General features: G+C 43.5%; 1 long non-coding RNA gene across 1 annotated transcript; it reads left to right on the forward strand.

The window, feature by feature from the left end:
- Window positions 1–7,409: 7,409 nt before the first annotated feature.
- LOC119328515 lies at window positions 7,410–9,782 on the forward strand. Its single transcript, XR_005158993.1, has 4 exons — window positions 7,410–7,517; window positions 8,168–8,430; window positions 8,516–8,677; window positions 9,418–9,782. It is a non-coding gene; the product is annotated as an uncharacterized LOC119328515 (long non-coding RNA).
- Window positions 9,783–13,979: the final 4,197 nt, after the last annotated feature.

A 13,979-nucleotide genomic window follows, 5' to 3' on the forward strand; every position in this document is an offset into this window, starting at 1 on the left:
CAATGGATCTCGAGTAGGGGGTCCCGACCTATAAGTCTAGGAACAATGGTAACAAGGAGAGACAGAAGACGATGTTTGCCCAGGTTCGGTCCCTCTCAAAGAGGTAAAACCCTACTTCCTGCTTTGATTATATTGTTCTGATGGAGCACAGAGTCCAAGATGATCTACCTCGAGATCGTATCACTACTAGGGAAAACCCTAGTAGTAGCGCAGGTGGGCGCTACAGCTAACTTATAGTAGTAGCGCGGTCCGTACCCGCGCTACTACTGTTGACGATATCAGCAGCGCTTTTTATGAACGCGCTACTATTACTTAGTTGTAGCGATTTCGCAGTCCCTCGCTACTGCTATATCTTTTATCATTTTCCCCCATACCCCTTTCCCTTTCAGTTTCCCTTTCAGATACTAGATACTAGGTACTGCTAGTAGATATCAAATTCATAAACCATTACTAGGTAGTGCTCCCTTCGTTCCAAATTACTCATCGTGGTTTTAGTTCAAACCACGACGAGTAATTTGGAACGAAGGGAGTACTAGATAACAGTTTCATGCATAGTCAACATGCATCTTCAAGCAGTACAAGGTCATATTAACGGTGATCATCATATGTAGTTCTAGATGATATCGACGACGATCATCATATGTAGTTCTAGATGATATAGCCACACACATATGTAGTTCTAGATGATATAGCCACACACACATATGTAGTTCTAGATGTATCATCATCCTTAAGCCTGGGCGGTTGGTGTTCCTGATAGTAATTAGGATGGCCTGTCCAACACGAAGATTCTTGCCATCGAGGAATTTCTTCCACCCAACCGAGTTTAAGTGTGTGCGACCGTCCATGTCCACGCTGTAAGTACAGGTTGTGACGGAGCCCCTTGCAGTAAGGCGTAGTCCAGCCGAGCCTTCTTCATCAGGCTCGATACCATAACTCACAAATAGCCTCGCAAATAAGTACATATGGATTATCTACACTATTAATAGTTTCCTTAGATTCTACACTAATAAGCATGTGATCGAACTCTACACTAAAACATGTCATCGACTAGATTCCACACAACATACCATATCATTGGATTATACACTAAGTATTTTATCGGATAATTTGCATTTGTAAGTACAACATACCATATCATGTTGATCAACCATGGTATTTGTCAGGCGGGTCACGAATGACACACCGACAAAGTCAGCATGTGGCGCAATTATGTCCCACAGGTTGGACACCTCCTCCTCGCTCAGCCTTATTCTTTGAGCTACGATGGCTTCATGAAGTGGGTCCTCATCATCTTCATCGAGTGGGTCCTCATTATCTTCATCATCTTCATCATCTTCGTCATCTTCATCATCTTCCACCAGGTTGAGATAAATGACAGCCAGCTTGGGTCTTTCTGCTCTGAAGGAGAAGCTGATCAACTCACCACCAGTAAGATGCATGCGAGCGACGAAACGGGCCCATCCATCTCCTCCAATCTGCGACATATTGCGTCCTTTCTCGACCTCCATAGTGTACGCCCCCCAGGAGCCTCAAATGTCACAGTGTCTCCTGTCAGCTTGTTGAATTTCAACCTCACATTGCATGGGACGATCTGTGTAAAATAAGCAAAATTACACAATGCAGTAACAACAATAAAAATAAAATAGTTATTACATTTCATCTAATTTCTTACCGCCGCATGACGAAAACTCGGCTGGAAGTAGATGCCGAACAGCTTGCCAGTTGCAAGGCTGCTGGCGCACCTTGACTTGCACAGTCGACATAGTGATGGTGGTGATGGCGCCATTTTTCCTAAAGTAATATGAGAAAAGGATTAACGATCCACTTTACAGAAAAGAAAAAAAGTAGCATGTGATATTTTTGGTTCTTCCGCGGGAAGCAATTTGATGGACAACTATAAGTCTAAGATCTAGTAACATATTAGATGACAAGGTACCACCTACATTTTGCCAAAAAGTAACTTATTAAAAAAACAAAAGCAACTACGTACCTATCCATGTACAGAAAAAATAACAATAAAATGGTGCATACTAAATCAACTAAATGAACTAGCCTACTAAATCAACTAAATCAAGATGTTCTAAATCAACTAAATGAACTAGTCTACTAAATCAACCAAATCAAAATGTTCTAAATCAACTAGCCTACTAAATCAACTAAATCAAAATGTTCTAAATCAACTAGCCTACTAAATCAACTAAATCAAAATGTTCTAAATCAACTAGCCTACTAAATCAACTAAATCATATCAACTAAATCAAAAATGTTGCATATGAACTAGCCTACTAAATCAAAATGTAGCAGGCAGAAGGGAGAAGGAGGGGCGACTTGAGGAGGGAGAAGAGAGTAGGACAGAGGAGGAAGGCGGAGCGAGGAGGGGCCGGCCGGCGGCCAGTGGAGGGAGGACGGAGCAGTAAGGCGGAGCGAGGAGGGGCCGGCCAGCGGCGAGTGGAGAGGGAGGATGGAGGAGGAGGCCGGTACCGATTCCAGCAAGGAGGAGGAGGTGACGGCGGCGCAAAGGGAGGAGGGGCGACGGGGGAGGACCGGCGCAGGGGATTGAGAGGGGGTCCAGTGAATGTGTGACTGTGAGTGGATCGGATAGATGAGATGGGGGGTGGGAGATGGAATGGCTTAGCAGTAGCGCGCTAAAGAGAAAGACGCTACTGCTAAACTACCTAGCAGCAGCGCCTTTCACAAAGAAACGCTACCGCTATGTGTCAGCATGTAAAAATATATTTAGTTCAGTGTATCAAAAATACATTGATCATCAACGATCTTTTTGTGTACAATCTGATTTGTCAATATGAGTCCTCACCGGTTTAGGAACAGGTGAAGACTCATATTGCAGCCACAAATTCTATACATAGAGTTCAATGAAGACCAAGTGCTTGTCAAAGTTTGAGAAGTAACATTTTAAGGTGGTAGAAACTCTCTTCACGGAGCGAGGTGGGACTAAATTTTTGTAGTAAACTTAGCAGTAGCGCTTATTGGCGAAATGCGCTGCTACTATGCTACGTAGCAGTAGCGCCCATCGTTATAACGCGTTGCTGCTATAACTAGCCTCGCGGCGGCCTCGTGGGAATTATAGCAGTAGCGCGTCTTTGAGCGAGCGCGCTACTACTATATTTATTTCAGTAGCGAGTTATTCTTGAGCTCGCTATTGCTAATTAGCAGCAGCGCCTTATTTTAAAGCGCGCTGCTGATAAGATTCTGTGTATAGGCTTTTCCCTAGTAGTCTCTACTCCTAATGGAGCAGTTGGTAGTCTCCGCCGGTCAATTTTCGTCCCACCTCCGCTGGTTTTTTTTCGTCCTAAAAAAATCTACGAAATTTCGTAGGTTAACCAGAGAAAATAAACCGACGAAAGAAAACCAGCGAAAAAATTAGTCTTGACTCGCACGCACGCACGAGCGAGCGAAGCCTCGAGGCTCCAGGGGGCCTCCATCATCTCGCTACGAGGACGAGAACCAGATGCCCCAGCCGCCATCGCCGCCGCCAATCCCTTTGCCGTCGCCGTTCCCTTCGCGTGATATTTTCCACCGTTTCTTTATCAGCCGCTCGCATCGCACCCGTCCCCGATCCCCTGACCAAAGGAAGGCACGACCCTTGTCCTCTCTCCTCTAGGGTTTCAGCTGTCGCCATCTCCGCCTTGCCAGAAAGATATCAGGAGAGGCCGATCCAGAGCTAGAAGAAGAAGGAGAAGAGGATGTCCATGGCTCATCAGGCGGCGGCGACACGAGGCTGCGAACGTGTTCGTGGATGGCCTGGCGTGGAAGACGAGCAAGGAGTGTGTCTGGGTGTGCGCGGCCACTTCGAGCGCTTCGGCGAGATCCGCGAGGCCGTCATCATCGCCGACAAGGGCACCAGCAGATCCAATGACGGCGGATTCGTGAGTACCCAGTTACCCACACAAACAATTCTTTCTTCCCCTCATCATCGATTCATCTTCAGTAGTTCATTCGCTTGCTTAATTCAGTCCCATTAGTTGATGTTATGCCTAGATGGATGCTTGGCAGGTTACGTTCTGGGAGGCCGAGGCGCTATTGGGGTTTGCTTGGGAACGTACAGGTAACTGCAACCTCTCCTGCCTCAGGGTCCAGAGGTCCAAGGCGCCACAACCAACTGCCTCTGCATCCATATGCTGGTAATTAATTTGTTCGATGCTTTGATTAACTTACTTTGATTGTTAGTTGCTTTAGTTAACTTGTAATTTGCTGAATTATTATTGGTTAAGCACTGTGCAGGTCTTCATTTGATTGTTGGTCGGTGACCATAAGCAAGAAGCTAGCTAGGTGTGCGTGCATGCCATACACATATATCAGTTGTTGCAGGTTAAAATCATCTGCCAACTCTCTTTTTGGAAAAAAAAATCTGCCAACTTAATTAATCAATCATGCCGAATTGTAGACGCATGATGTTTCTTCATCTCAGTTATATCTTCCGATATTTACAGAAACTTCCGAATCTCAGTTATACCTTCCAGTTTTAATGAATCATAGTTGCTTGAATAATCTCTACTCCTAAAGTTTTCTCCGAAGGTGCTCATCACATCTGTCGACACACAAACACCCCATTTATTGATGGTTTACACCGGATAGTTTCCAGACCTTTATCACAAGATGGACGAGCTTGGCTTCTCAGCCAGTACTCTGTCTCATCAACAGTTTGATGTCCCTTTGCATGAAGTTAGGCCAACATCAGAAGATTCGTAGCCTTTTTGAGGAGATGAAGGTGAAGAATATTAAGCCGGATAACCTCACATGCTGCCTTCTAATGACCAGCCGTGCAGCATTGAAGAAGATAGATGTTGGAGAAGTTTTAAAAGAAATGCAAGAAAAGGATGTAGTTCCAGGGTGGTCTGCATATAGCATGGCTTCTATCTACCTGAGTGCTGGTTTGGTTTAAAAAAACAGTCTGCTCTGAAGTAACTCGATGGCCTTGATTTTAGATGGTAACATGAATATATTGATTGATCATTCATGGTCCTAGGGCCGTTTGTTTACAGTTCAGGGCAGAGTTCAGTTCATAATAGTCAATTTCATCCTGCTTGTATCACCACCACCGTGTAATATAACATATTACTGTGCACAACAATGCGTCAGCACTAATTTCGGCATCTAAATAATTTGAAATGTTGGCTCAGGTTTTGTTTACTTCATAAAAAATTATTTTGTTTCTCCTGGTGCAGTGTTATTTAGGCTTCATTATTCTACAATTTCCGGCAAATTGATAAACATGCCATACATATATATATGTCCCCTATTGCAATGTGCAACCTCTTTTCCTTTATTTTTTTTTAATATTAAAGGGAGGTGAGTTTCTTTAACTTTTTTACTTTGTAGTTTATAAAATTGTAAAACCATGGGAAAGTAGTGCATCAGGGAAGGTTCGCCACTAGACCACCCCTGATTGCAACAAAATATCCTTTATTTTTTGATCTTTCTCGTAATTATGTATTTAACAAATCTCTCCTACTTAAAAAAGAATAGCAACCAGTGTTGAATTGTTAAAGTTCTAAGTCTATATTTAGACATAATTGGTGTTGAGGCATTAAATATGTATAACGCACGGGCTCCTCAGCCGTATGTATGCTTCGACCTATTTATATGTTGTTTTCTTGGTCCTTCGTGCTCTGTACATCGCTTCACAATTTGTGACAGTGACAGTGAGGATGCTCCCTACCTTTCTCATCTTTCAAACCGGTTGCAGTGACGGATCACACCTCAACCTTGCAGGAGTTGTTATGGACCATGTGGTTTTCTTCATGAATCCACACCACCGGAAATTCTGATGGAGACCATCCACCTGACGTCCTTCTTATTACAACCTCACATGCTGCCTTCTAATGACGAGCCACTACATTTGGTTACTCAGATTCTTCTACATGGTGACTATTGACGCAAAAGGATTGCACTTCCATCTCAATCACTGCATTTGGTTACTCAGATTGTAAGTTATTGTGCATATCTACTGTTATCATACTTTTCATTCCTTTGTGTTGATGTAGAGGTACAAACAAAGGTACAAAGTGATAAGGGCACATGATCTTCTAGATTTTTTACACTCTTCTTGGCAGGCAACGAATTATCTTTATTTCAATCAGCGCCACGACGGCCGCTGCCTCCCCGCCGCTGACGCTCCAGATCAAGGCAGGGGGCATAGCGATATCCATCTTTCCGCGTGTACGGTGGCCGGTGCCCGCGTCCGTGTATCCTGCGCCAAGGGTGTCATATTCATCTCCAGGAGGTCCTCTCAGTCCTTCCCGGCGACGATGCCGAGTCGGGATTCCTCCTCCCACAGATCCCTTGATCCATGGTTAGATCTCAAGGAGGAGGGGCGTGAGGCGATTGCCACCGTCAGTGCCTGTACTGGAAGGTCTCTGGCGCCTGCTCCAACCAGATCCAGCCGGACCCGTCCTGCGTCTGCCATCCCATTGCGGTAATAAATCTCAAGCCATGTCCTTTTCATTGAGTTGAACTACAAAACTCATGTTGTCTTATATCTTGCTGAATGTCTTTCCAGATATGCGTGCTGCTCCTGTTGTGCAATTGCTGATTAAGCCGCTGCTTGTGCAAAATATGCCTACTGCTACCCGGGCTCACATGACACAGAGGAGGAAGGAGCTGCGCAAGGAATCACTGCCAGAAGACTCAATACGAGTTTGAAGAGTCCTGGACTCTAGGCCAAGTTCCGCAAGGAAGCAGCAATGCAAGCTAGCTGAGGGTTCAGACTGATTTGCGCTTTGATTCTCGCTGATTCATGATTTTGACCCAACCAAGCAGCTTTGGCGATCACGGAGGAGAACCCGCTGTTCCTAGAGGCCTGACGCATGGTCGATCACAAGTCCTCCAACGGGTGGAGCTGGTTCAGGTACCACGGGCACTCTCCACGACAAGCAGGTTCCAGTTGTGCAATGTCTGCCCGCTACTGCTATTCGTACTATCCCCCTAGCAAAATAAGTTTATCTGATGCCTCAACAGCTCACACTTCTGCAAGTCACCCATTTATTTAGTGTAGGTCTGGGGAATTTTTTAAGTTGTTGTCTATACCTTCATGTTTTTCCTTGTGAAATATCTTCATGTTTTTTAGATTACATAAATTTTTGAACATTGGATTTTTGTATGTCTTGGTTTCTACATTTCTGAAACTGAAAGCTATTATCGTCGGGCAGAAATATAAATTTCTTTTGTTGCTATCGCGTGCTTAATCCCTCCGTCCTAAAATAAGTGTCGCTGAAGAGGGAGTAGTTGTTTCTCACAAACAGTGCTATTTCAGTCTCAGAATCTAAACCGTCTTCTAAGGTTCTAACAAACTCTGATCACCACCTTTATGAATATGCTACACAAATTAAGGATATTGTTAAGATCTTTATTACCTTGACTTTTTTAGTTCACTGTTTGCAGACTCACCAATTTTGGCGGCCCCAACAATTATGTTCCGAAAATTACAGTTAGCTGAATTGTAATATTGTGACTATAGTGTTGCTAGAGAACTGATCGACAATAGTGTCAACTAGGTATGTATTTTTTTCTAGAGTAAAGACAAGTATGCTTCCTCCTCCCTGCAGCTTAAGTCATTTAGTTCATATTTATATGTTAGATCCTAGAGATGAAAACTGAATGTTTTTGTGGGAAACGTTTTACAACCAATATCCTATAACCTGTATTTGACACTATAATCCGAGTCTGCAAATCATGTTTCAGGGTTAAAATAGTATTGTCCGTTTCTACAACATAATGGTTGCTTTTACTGTACGAAATTTGCATTAGTAGTTGATATAGTGATTAGATCAACCTTGCAGTACTAATGAGCTCCTTTTAGCCTTGCTTATATGGTTAGCCTTTGGAAATAATTGATCATGTTTTCTTCCATTGGATCGGAAAACTAGAAGTAGGATATGTCTAAGCTAAGAGTGGTTTTAGATCTTAGCATCACACAAGAAAGGCTCCAATCCCCTTCTAGACATACATGTTTGTCCTATATGTTCTCTTTGTAATTCTTATGATTTTTAGTAGAATAGAGAGTTCTTAAGCCTTCAAATTAGCATGTGTGGACATTTTATTGAATCAACTCCTCCTTTTAGTTGAAAGAGGAAGCATAGTTAATGCATTTTTTGCGTCTTCTACTCAGTTAGACTTGCTCAATCCTAACTTGATGATTTTCTAGGATTTGACACATCTCCACTTGCAAGGCTACAACCAGATATAGTCCTTAGATTGATTAATTACACACACGTACAAGGAAATATATCACTTGAAATGTGTGATTTGCATCGAGAAGAACACCGAGATAGGATCAAAGCATGCGCACTGCTTTATAGTCTACATCAACAAACCGTTGGCGAGCATGTTGAGACCATGAGCCCACGTGGGACCTCCAAAGAACTTGAAAATCACGGACATTGCCAGCAAGGTTGTGGTGAATTAAAGGTATGTACAATTTGCATTGGCGCTTGCGTATATTTTCTCTGAAGATGACCATAATTGTGTCATGCTAGTTGTTGTTCTTCAGCAGAGATTTAATCAATCCAGAGATGTTGTAAATTGATACAATTGAACCTCATACTTGGAGAGACGATGCCGTTGACTTCCGCAACGATGAGCAAGGTGGCGAATACCCGCTAGAGAGTGGAGAACTTCTAGCACCACTCGACAGCCAGATCATCAACCATGTAAGGTATGGGGGCATACAACACCCATGATTGTGTTTTCTGTATTCGTCCGTTCTTCTCAATCGTGTATGACTAGCCAAGTACTTTTTTTTCTATATTACAATATTTTGGAAAATATAAGAAGACGCCAGTAATTCAACACATGCAACTTACATTGTATAAAAGCTTCATATATTTGAACAGTCAAACTTTATCAATATCTGCAAATAACACTCATGTACTCAATATCATGCCTTTGCATGAAGATTAAAAGAAGAGATAAGGTGAACCACATGGCAAGATCTCAAATAACCGAATATGCTGCATATATAAAATGGCTAGATATGCAATCCAACAAGGTATACATCTGTTCTAATCATGCATATTTCGCAGGGGCTATATGTAAGTTAAACCTCCTGAATATATTTGTGAGAAATAAAAATACATGTCCCCGATGAGTGCTGAGAGGTCTATTTGAAGATATATAAAAAGTAAAAGTGACTTCTAATAACAATTTAAAGTTCACAAAAAACTTTAAAATACTCATATGACAAATACTCGAGTAGAGATTTGAATGTGATAGAACATTATTAAAAGCTCCATTTAACATCTTCGTACTGCATATTAAAATGTACAATATTATGTTTGCGCTTAGCATTCTTTATGTAGGTCCATCCGGTCCATGTTTGATTTTTTTCCTGAATTTATTTATGATACAACTCTGGCTGCATGTTTGATTCTAACATATTATGCCCTCTTTATGTAGGTCCACTGGGTCCAGATGTGCAAGGCAAACACGCAGAGGTCTTCGATAGGCTTGTGCAGACGGAGCTTACAGCCAGATCCAAGCGGATACACCAGCCATAGCTGGCCCTATGCTGGGTGGCGGCATGTGTGAGCATGAGCTTGACATGAACGTGAGGTATAGATGATTGACGAAGAATGACTTCGTTGTATCCATCGACGCCATACCCTTTGCCAAAACAAACTACCTTCTCTTGTGTCCATGAACTTTTGTTAGCGTTTAGTGAATCATGCAATAGCTACAAGATAGCTTGTTGGGGGAGTTTGACTGGTGCTGGTGTTACATGTATGTACTTTGTGTCTGAAATGGATGGATGGGTGTTGTACTGCTGCTGAGAAAGGATGGAGGGAGGAAAGGAGGAGTACTTGCATCTTTAATTTTATCTTGCAAGTTTCTGCCTTCCTAATAATACTAGATTTGATATTCAATCATATACGAGTATTCATGACGTGGTGAGATGGTCAAAACTTGCATGCTCCTTGCATGTTTTCTTACTGTGTTCGCTGCCATGCTAACATTTTACCGATATGTCCCATGTTGTAACGCCCGGTTGCTAACGCTGGTTTAGTTTGGATAGTGACATGCAACTACGATTATTAATTGGTTTTTGAACTTCCCTTTCTTGGTCAAGTGACATTTAAAGTTTGCACTTCTCAGTTATAACAATAGCAACAATAAGCTTGTGTTGCCATGTGAGCCACATGAAACCTGATTCGTTCATTGGATGTGTGGTTTAATTTTTCTTTTTATATTTTCTTGATTGTTGTATCAATGCAATATTAATCAAATATTGTTATTTCAGCTAGATTTTTGTTTATTAGGTATTACATGGTTTCCCCGGTACCTTGAACATTTTAAATGCTGTCTCTTTAGGTTCTCGTATTTAGCTCATGGCTTCAACTTTTGTTGAAGGGAAACTTAAGGTTACAACTTTCTTTTTGCGGGAATAATTCTTGTATTACTCATTTATTAAGGTTCCAACTTGATATGCCCAATCATTTGGTTTATTAGAGCATAGAATTGGTAAATTTGTGACATAAAAGCAATTTTAGATATAGGAGGTGAGGTTGGCGTCATCCGGTTTTATAAGAGAGGGCCTCAGCGAAAAATGTTCCGCTACTTTGGAAAATTTAGAGGGAAGGGGAGGGGTCTGGCAAGAAAAGGGAAAGGTCGGTTGGGTTTTTTTGTTGGGACCGAGTGTTTGGACAACCGCATTTCTCCCCCAAATATGGCTAGATTTGGTGGAGTGGACACCTGTTTGATGTCTAGACACGTCTGGCGTATGAGGAAGAAATAAGTTTCAACCTTGAAACGATCTTAATCATTTGTTTGATTCATTCATATGCACTGTAGCCCGTGGCAACGCACGGGCGCTCTACTAGTGTATGATTGTGTTCTAAACCGTAAGGCTGGTAACGTGCATCTAAAGATAAACCCCTGGGCTTATATATGCACGGGGGGTACCAAGGTTACATGCATGGTCGATTTCCAACACGACGGCCATAGAGCTATCCTTAAAGTCATCGGAGGTTTCCATCTTGATCGCGCCGAGGTTCAGAGCTTTGGTAGTCCTTCCTTCCGATGATCGGCGGGCAATAAGCCCGGCCCTTCTACAGCGGGCCGTACAGGTTAGCACCCCTTAGTCTAGGACACCGTCAGTAGCCCCTGAACTGGTCTTCGAAGCCGAACAATGCAGTTCTCTCCTCGGACTGGCTTCTTCTCCTTGGCAAGCGAGTTCCTCCTTCCTCAATCTTGTGTTAGCTAGGGTTCAAGGTCTTCAAAACCTCCTCGGCGTTGGTAATAGCAATCCGAGCATTAAACACATTCCGAACCATGAAACACCTTTCCCAAGTAATCTGAGGACTTGCAGTAGGGAATAGTTACGGGGCCCATCAATCGTGGTCCCAATTACTTATAGTTTTTCTTGATTTTTGTGCGGGCATATTCATGGATGGATATCAAAACATCCCCCATTTACCCGATTTACAAGGGTATATAACTGGTTAGGATCACAACAGAGGTTTACCCCCGGCATTTCCCCATCTCGCCTCAGCACGAAATCTTCTCCCCAAGCTGCTCAAGAGCTCCAGCAATGGCAGGGGCCCCGGGCTCGTCGACGTGTCCTCATGGGCCCCTTAAGGGTGACTAGGGAAGTTGTTCCGTCACCCGTTTGCAACTGAAGCGGCTCGCCACTCAGTCTTACCTGCTGGATTCAGATCTCGCGTCCACTCGCCTTGGTTTGATTATCCATAGAAGGCAAGGTGCTTGCACACAATCACCTCATGCCAGAGGGGGGGGGGGGCAAGTTTGTTCCCTCCCCTTCCTTTTATGAGGCCTTGGATTCCCCATTCATCCGTTCCATACGAGCTTGTTAGAATTCTATGGGATCCAACTCCACCACCTTACTCCTAGTTCAGTCTTGCATATCGCGGGGTTTGCCGCCCTCTACGAGTTGTACCTCGACTGCGAGGCTCACATTGGGCTGTGGCGGAAATATTTCTGTTTAATGCCTATTCCTGGGATGGGAAAATCCATGAGGTCGGAGGAGGCGAGGTATGCCGCATTGCAGGGACCGGCTACCTATCGGGCACCCCCAAGGAGGATCTCGAGATGTGGGCCAACAATATAGTACTTGTCAAAAGACACCCTCGCATTTTTCCTCTGCTTAGGATCATTGAGAATGAACCGGTTCGACTCTATAATATAGTATCAACATCCATTTAAACCTCTCCATTTCAAAACTACCAAAATCAACTATGACAAGAGAAAAGTGGACATTTACAAATGGATCTTTCATCTCAAACTTCACTATCGACATAATTTATCTACATACTTGAAACTATAAAAGTCGTTGTACAATATGAAATTATGGATAATGTAGTGTGCTTATTTTAAATTAGGTATAGTAACAGAGGAATATAACTAACTAAACTGGCCATGTACATGTTCTGTAATGTAACCGTTCTTGTAGATTTTTGAGACTTAAGTTCTGTCAATACTGACCAACAGCAAAAATAGTAATGAATAAGCACAACTTGCAAAAACATGAAGTACCTGCATAGTCAAGAAAGCAGCATGCAGTTCATTGCACGTGTTGATGCCTTCAATCCTCAGTGTGGATTATTCAGCAATTTTTTAGGTCTTCGCCTACAAAAGTGGAGAATAACATCACAAATTTTAACATTGTAATATCAACTGCAGGGAAGTAATATCGCTATCAACTGTAGAGATGTGACAGGAATATCCTTTCATTAACAAGAGTTTTATACCAACACTTACTATATCTTGTTGTCTCTACTCCTAATGTCTGAGTTGGTAATCTCGCCTCACTCCTCTTTCGCCCACCTTTCACATCACGCGGCGTACTTGGGCCGGCCCATTAACGATCACGAGATCCCTCCATCGGCATGCCCTCCTCGCGATCCTGGACAAGCGATCCTCCCGAACACGTCCTCATTATCTCCTCACGCCGCCGTCCCTTCTTCTCTCTGATCTCCTCGACCAGGGCGGGGTCCTGGACTGTATCTCACCCGAGCGCCACCATCTATTCGCGTCGGGGAAGGCCGGTCCGGACCCCGCCGTTATAGAACGGCCGACCCATCTCTTTGTCAAACTCACCCAATCTATCCCACCTTCTCCCGTTCGAGGCAACGCACGTACCCAAATCTGCGGCAGTTGCTATCGATCTCCTACTCCGTTCGCTTGGGTAGTCACGCACGGCGGCATGGACGAACGGCTGCCGCCACAATGCTGACTCCGGGAAGTCGGGAGTCTCCAGATGCAGGGCCATCACCGTAGGATGGACGGCTTAGAATCCTTCATATCCAGGGCGGCGAGTGCGGTAACCAGCACGGCATCGACCCAACCGTCCGCTATGACGACACCACCGACCTCCAGCTCGGTCGTATCAATGTATGCCACAATGAGGCCTCCTACGGTAGGTTCGTGCCCAGTGCGTACAAAGTTGAGCGGCCATGTCTCTCATTTTTCATTCTTTCGTCGGCATCATTCTCTTGACCGAGACGAAGAAGATCGGCACTAGATGAACGGATGCACTATGTTATCCAATGCATGCCAGCTTAATTACACGGCACCTCAGATGCAGATACATTGATGTCCAATCACGATTACTAGTAGCACAAAGACTTAGACACGAATTTTTTGCCATAGTTAACATCTTGAAAGATTTACTATAAACCAGATTTATCTCTACTGGGAAAAGGGACACTATGGCTAATGCGTTTCCATTCGTATATGCACGGGGCTTTACTATTGGCCATAGTTTGTTTCTCACATTGAATAAATTGATTGCTGATCCCACAAGCTTGGTTAGAAAAGCAAACAAGGGTCACGGTGAACTATTGCTAGCTTGAGGAGGTGCTCACATGAAGACATGGTTACCGGAGGTTGTATACAGCTGAAGTAAGCTTCTCTTTGAAAATCTCTTAATTGTTTCACTTACCTTCTTTTTATTGTCTGCGGTTTCTACCTTTTCAAGTTGTTTGGTGGTGCATGAGCCAAGA

This window comes from Triticum dicoccoides, chromosome 7A, assembly GCF_002162155.2.
Source record: "Triticum dicoccoides isolate Atlit2015 ecotype Zavitan chromosome 7A, WEW_v2.0, whole genome shotgun sequence".
Classification (NCBI taxonomy): Eukaryota; Viridiplantae; Streptophyta; class Magnoliopsida; order Poales; family Poaceae; genus Triticum; species Triticum dicoccoides.